The 6,087-nt window shown below is 43.7% G+C and overlaps 2 protein-coding genes across 3 annotated transcripts in view; one reads left to right on the top strand and one right to left on the bottom strand.

Moving 5' to 3' along the window:
- The window catches only part of SERCA (ATPase sarcoplasmic/endoplasmic reticulum Ca2+ transporting SERCA), a 33,322-nt gene extending 30,087 nt beyond the window's left edge, over positions 1–3,235 (bottom strand). For both annotated transcript variants that reach the window (XM_022839065.1, XM_022839064.1), the window contains exon 1: positions 3,149–3,235. The gene's annotated coding sequence lies outside the window, so the exon portion shown is untranslated. The remainder of the gene's footprint in view (positions 1–3,148) is intronic.
- Positions 1–6,087, top strand: part of LOC111263724 (uncharacterized) — a 30,737-nt gene that overhangs the window by 6,808 nt on the left and 17,842 nt on the right. The gene's annotated exons all lie outside the window — the stretch shown is intronic.

A 6,087-nucleotide genomic window follows, 5' to 3' on the forward strand; every position in this document is an offset into this window, starting at 1 on the left:
AATAAACGTAGTGGGCTTCTATAATAAAGTAGACCTTTATCGAAGCTGAAGTGATGCCATCTCCGGCGGCACATTTCGATGTTTGCACAGGCGCAGACTGAGAACCGCAATGAAGAATCCGTGGTCTAATCGTGGTGGCCATTGTCACCACCACTGTAACCATATCAGCGTTCTTACTATATATTGTCATTATTTTTGTGATCATCATCATCACTTAATGCCTATTGTAGATCGTAGAGTCTCATGGGCGAACGGAAAACGTGGCGCACATTGAAAAACATTGAACAGAGTTCGATGATGGTAGGGCTGTACCCTTCAAAATAGATATTATTTGTGCCGACAGTATTGCCAACGTAATACACATCCGAATAACAGCCATTTGTTGTGTTGACAAATGATGTTTAGCTAGTTACTTACCACTTTCAGCCGTTAAGGACAAATCCAATCTAGGCAATAAGTAATAGTGCTGTCCGGTAGACACGATCACATCGGCATATTGTTTGGCCAAAAGGTGCTATCCTTTTCACCTATAAGTGCAGGCGCGTGTCTTGGAAACACGCGCACGCAAATATCAAACTTACGGTTCTATTTTATAGTCAATGTAACTAGTAACGTCGAAACCTGATAACGCCGTAGTTTTCGTTTGGCGTACAGCTGCACAAAATGGAACCGGCGGCGTAAGATCACTTTTGGCGCTAACTTATTTTTAACGCGTTCGCTGCTGCCCAAAATAATCCTAATAGGACGAAACGTGTTCCTCCAGCCAGACACAATAGATGAAGGTAAACGGGAGCCAGGAAGGACAAGTAGACGAGCATCAAAAAACACTACAATACAAAATCGTTTTCTCTAATCTTAGTCTACAATTAACCATAATCAATTCAACGTAAGAGTCAGTACGCGAGCCCGCAACTGGCACTCTTACGTCGACGGCACCAACAAATTTACGATGCTCAGCATGTCCATTGTTCTGCCGGGATTCTTTTTAGCTGATAGCTACCCCCCCCCCCCCCCTCGTTAAGTGTTTCCCCTCGTATCTCTTTCAAGAACTACTTGAACTGACGAGGCACCGGGGGCGTCGCCTCTTGTCACGGTAGTGCCACTTCGCAATGAACGGCTTTCCGAATGGCTTTCCAATGACACCGCACGCATGAGCGGCAATGGCGATTCCATCGGGTTCTACGCATATTTCTTTTATTGGTTTAAGAGCGACGGTTTAGCTCAGCTCTCTTCGAAAGGAATCGACCCTTTTCGTTTAACCACTAATAGCGTAAACAGCGGTAGCTGTTATGTACTCGTCCTGTCGCTGCTTTTGCTACAAAACCTATTTTCCAAACTAGCTGACTCGAGTAAAGACACCTGCAGCAAGTTGCCGTGACGCACGGAGCTGCCGAAGCCCAAACTAACAATTATGCACGCACACACACAAAACACTGGCGAACGCGTTAAGCACGTGGCGTAAAATGACTTGTCGATATAGGCAAACAGCCATAGCAGCCGCTATCCGCGTACAGACTACACGCATGAAGCCACCATTGGCAGGACAACGCGGCAGGATATTTGAGATAGCTGTAGCGTCAGTAGCAAATAAGCCTGCCGAATACACAGCTTCCTGCCTTTGCAGCGGTCCTCCGCTGTGGTAGGAGCTATTATTTCTAAGCGTTTTTTTTTTTGTATCGGACACATACTGTTGCCATTCTCTAAAGTTAATTCGACCATATTCAGATAGATACGTAAAAGCAGCAACAATACGCACTCGATGATATACGCGAGACATGTCGCACAAAAATAATTACTGCGCCGAGGTCGCAAAAAGCTAACTTAACTAATCGTGACATCATTTGGATATCGTCTCTGAAGTGTTGCTAGGATTACTACGAAGTCATTTAGTGGTATAATTTAATTGAATGTTCCTATTTTTACCTATACCTTTCTCATCGACTATGATCCATCGATGTTACAATTTTAAGCATGTTATGAGTAGAGCTTTTATACACGAAGGTTTCGTAAACGCCTATCTACTATCTAAAAACATAATACGCTAAAGTTAAGCAACGAAAACAGCCACCTTCAAGCACACAGTTTTACCAATAGCCATCAATTACCATATATATAGTTCTGTTTCAAAGCAAATCTCGCTATATCTTCCCCTTTTAAATAGAGGTAAACAAAAAGTGCAGCCTGTCATTGCGGTTGAACGTACGGCCTCATCTGCGCTTTTATTGTCCACTGACGTCAACCGATGTCCTGCTAAGGACATGGCGCGAAAAATCTTGCTACGCTACTGCAATCATCGTCTAACAGCTAATCCACACTCTAGTTAATAGAAGAAAATGATCTGAAGCCTTTTTCACATTTAATTGGATCGCCTTGCTTATTCCAATGGCAAAGGATTAGTATAGGCTGATCAATTTCACTCTCTCGTTCTGCAACTAGAAAACGCTTTTAATGCCAGTGAAATTGAAATAAAATCAATAACCAATGTATAGATGAAAGATTTGACCAAGGCAACACTCCCTTGTCAGTACTCTATCATATACTCGTCTGAAATGGACATCAGACAGGCTGCAATAGGTACAGGTAATCCTCACAAAGGCCGTCACAACGTTAGCTAGGCTCATTCACGAGCACATTCAACTCCTATTATTATGTCGAAACGTCAGTCGTTTTCCACCAGAAGGACCGCTCGAGACTGGAGAATCAAACTTATTAAGGGCTAAACAAAGCACAAGGGTAGCACCAAACTGGACAAGTTGCACTTCCAGAATCTCGCAACTTAAATTGCACAGCTGAACAACTCACATGTAACGTAACTAGAACAACAACAACAACAACAACGTCACAAAACAGAAACAACGACATAATAATTGGCCCATATCCTGGCACTCACTCCCCTCTCAAACTGCTAGGGGGTAGTCCTTGGAGTTGTAAATAATTGTACTTGTACACAGATAACTGCTAGTAGCTAAATGTGTAGCGATTACATGCGTGTTCTACAGTTGTTCGATCCTCAACGAACTCAGGGTATTCCTTTCTGTGCGATGTAACACTTTTTTAGGGCACCTGCTGAACTCCTTCAACTTGATTATTGTTGCATTTGATCATCATCTCTCATGATTTGATTTTACTTAGACGGCCGCATGCTTACCGGTGGAGTTGGACTGAAGTGGCCGATGCTGCCTGCTGCTATACTGGTCTGTGGGCTGAGATTCAGCGACGACGTCTGGTCAGGGTGCGCGACCACCTTTAAGAGGCAGGAGAGAGCGCATCCGTGGCGAGGAGGTTCTCTGCATACGCGCCTCACCTCTCGTCGTAGGACACGCGCCCGACCAGCCCCAATCAAAAGCTAGCCCGTTTGTTGCAGTAGCGGCGGCGGCCCCGGCCACCGTGGTCCCTGTTACCATCAGCATCGGCATCGTAGACGGCTCGCTCAACGGCCTTCCGTCGCTCAGCGCTACCAATAGCTGTTGCATTGCCTATCGGAGCGTTAAAACCTACGAGGACGTGATGGCAAGCAACCCTTGGTTGCTTTTGTCGTATTGACTCGACTGGGTCTGTCTTGTGTAAAAAGTACCTATTTTACTCGGCTATACCAACAACAAACAGGTACATCGTCTATAGCACTGTCTATACGTGTGTGTGTGTGTGTGCGCGTAAGCGCGTGAATGTGTCTGAATGTCCTTAGTCGACAAGCCTTCCGACGGGCCGGCTGACCGCTTCAGGCAAAGCTGAGCCGAACCTAAGGCTGTGTCCACTATAGCTAGAGCGCTTCTCTTTGACCTCCGGTGCTACAGCTTGGCTTACCTTTTCTCGCGATTAGGCAAAGCTCGGAGTAGCCGGTAAGCGGTTGGTCATAGCAGTACGCTTGGGGCTGTTGCGAAGGGATTAGTGCTGATGATGCTAATGTAGGCAAGACGCTGGGCTTCTTGACCATAATGTCTGGGCCGCGATGTTTAGGAATAGGGTTGATGGCGGCGAGCTTTGAGCCACTCTGTGCGTAGAGACAAAGTGCGATAGTTCTAGCACCGCACCATCTGACAGGAATATTGTTCAGAGGGAGCTCACTTGGTCTCAGTATAAGCCAGTGCGACATACAGGCCGAAACAGATAACGGCGACGACGATGTCAAGGTCATCACCTCACTGAGTTGTTCCCGCGGCTATTAACGCTCATGGCATGGGCGCACTCATCAAAAGGAATCAAATGAATTTTCGTTATCAACAGTAACAAAATATGAACCCTCTATATATATATGTATATATATGGCTAGGACGAAAACAACGCAGTTCCTGCCTATGGACCGGCTAACGGGTTGGTGTAATTCTTTGAAACAAAGAAATTTATTTAAGCGTGTGGTGATAATGAATCTTTATCAATCTAGACGCAAAATATTGGATTAGTTAGAAAAACGTTAGGAATTCAAATGTATCTGGTAGCAGGATCCGATCTTGACGTTGTGAAGAACGGTGTCTTAGCTGGCGAGCTGCAATAATGAATAGAACTGTTGCAACGCTCGTTAAGCAGTTGTTGGCTTTTCTTCGGGTTCATTTATTTGGCCTGTAAATTCAGATTCAATGTTTCGATTTGAGTTCACAGCTTGGATTCATCGAGAATAGGACAGATGTCCGGGTGGAGTTCTCTGTGAACTTTCCGAGGATTTGTCTAAGGCACCACTAGCGATTATGGCGTTGTCGTTAATTGGTCGTTAGTTTATTCAATACGTTTGCTGAAAAACGTACAAGTTTGTAAAGCAAAAACGGACTCCCTCTTATTATCGGAAGCGTCCCTGTTGTTTCGAAAGTAAAACGAAAGTTGCAATATCGATGATAAAAATATATAATATACGATAATGACTTTTCACACAATTATAATCATGTAAAAATGATTTTAACGTTACGTAAAATAACTATTGACTTCTGCATGTGATCAACCAACCCGGCAAGCTACCCATGGCTGAACGTGTTTCACGAGTGAGGGGTACACGCATGTATGTACCGTATCGATAGGATGATTCAAAAATCTATATAGTTTTCCAATGCCCCGAAATAGAAAATAACAGCAAATGTTTGTACGTGTTTCTATTTTCAGCTTAGTTTAACACTTAAGGAAACCAATGACAACTACCTTTCAAGGTTCTGAACGATAGCTCCGCTCCGATTTCATTAGTCGATGTTCCCAAATGCGGTATTTCAAGTCGTGTATTATCCTTTGCGCTATTTAGTAGACACTGTCAATGATTTAGGCCCATAGAAAAGACTCGGAGAAAGGTGACTACAGGGCCGAAGCGCTTACTATATGTCATCGCTACGCATTAGAGATAGTAACCTTTGAAGCCTTTTGATAGGCTTATATTTCAATTCTTTATTTCGACTCACAAAAAACTGTGCATAACCTCACGATAGCACTCGCCACTGACTGTTGCTACCGGCCGTTCCATATCGTTATGTTTAGGAAAGAGGATGCAATGACCTTTCGTTCCGTAAGCCGCAGCAGGTAGTGATTCACTGAGAGCGAGGCTAATATTCGACATTTACTTTAAGTTCTATTATTGCTAAAGACATTTAGTTGAAGATGACCTTCATTAGAGAAGTGCAACCTATAAGCAACGAAAAAACGACGGTTGGGATGGTCCTAGAGCTCCGACTGTTAGGTCGATTGTACCATTTAAGAATTAGGATGCAAAGTCTGCTTCAAAATGCGTTGCAGACTGCTTCTTGATAGGCCAAGGTTTTGAGTTGACGTGGTCAGATCACTGCCTCATAGTACAACAGTGTCGTAACCTATTTGGAACCTACCTCACTCCATATGTGAATGAGGGAACCCTTTCAGATTTTGAGATCGACAGCATTCCCTCAGCGTTACCCTCCTTGACGGAAAGTGTTATTAACTGCGATAACACTTACAAATTGCTGCTTCAATCAGTTTTTTTCTGTATGCTTAGTAAATTTTTACAAAAATCTAACGCTGTTTCAAACGGTAGCTTTGCATCATCGCAAATTGCTATTGCTACTGTGTTTCAAAACTCTCCACTAAAAAAAAATACAGGAAAGAGGGACAAAATGTAATACTGATCTTTGGCAATTCTAT

The sequence above is a fragment of the Varroa jacobsoni genome, unplaced genomic scaffold, assembly GCF_002532875.2.
Source record: "Varroa jacobsoni isolate VJ856 unplaced genomic scaffold, vjacob_1.0 scaffold_787, whole genome shotgun sequence".
Lineage (NCBI taxonomy): Eukaryota > Metazoa > Arthropoda > Arachnida > Mesostigmata > Varroidae > Varroa > Varroa jacobsoni.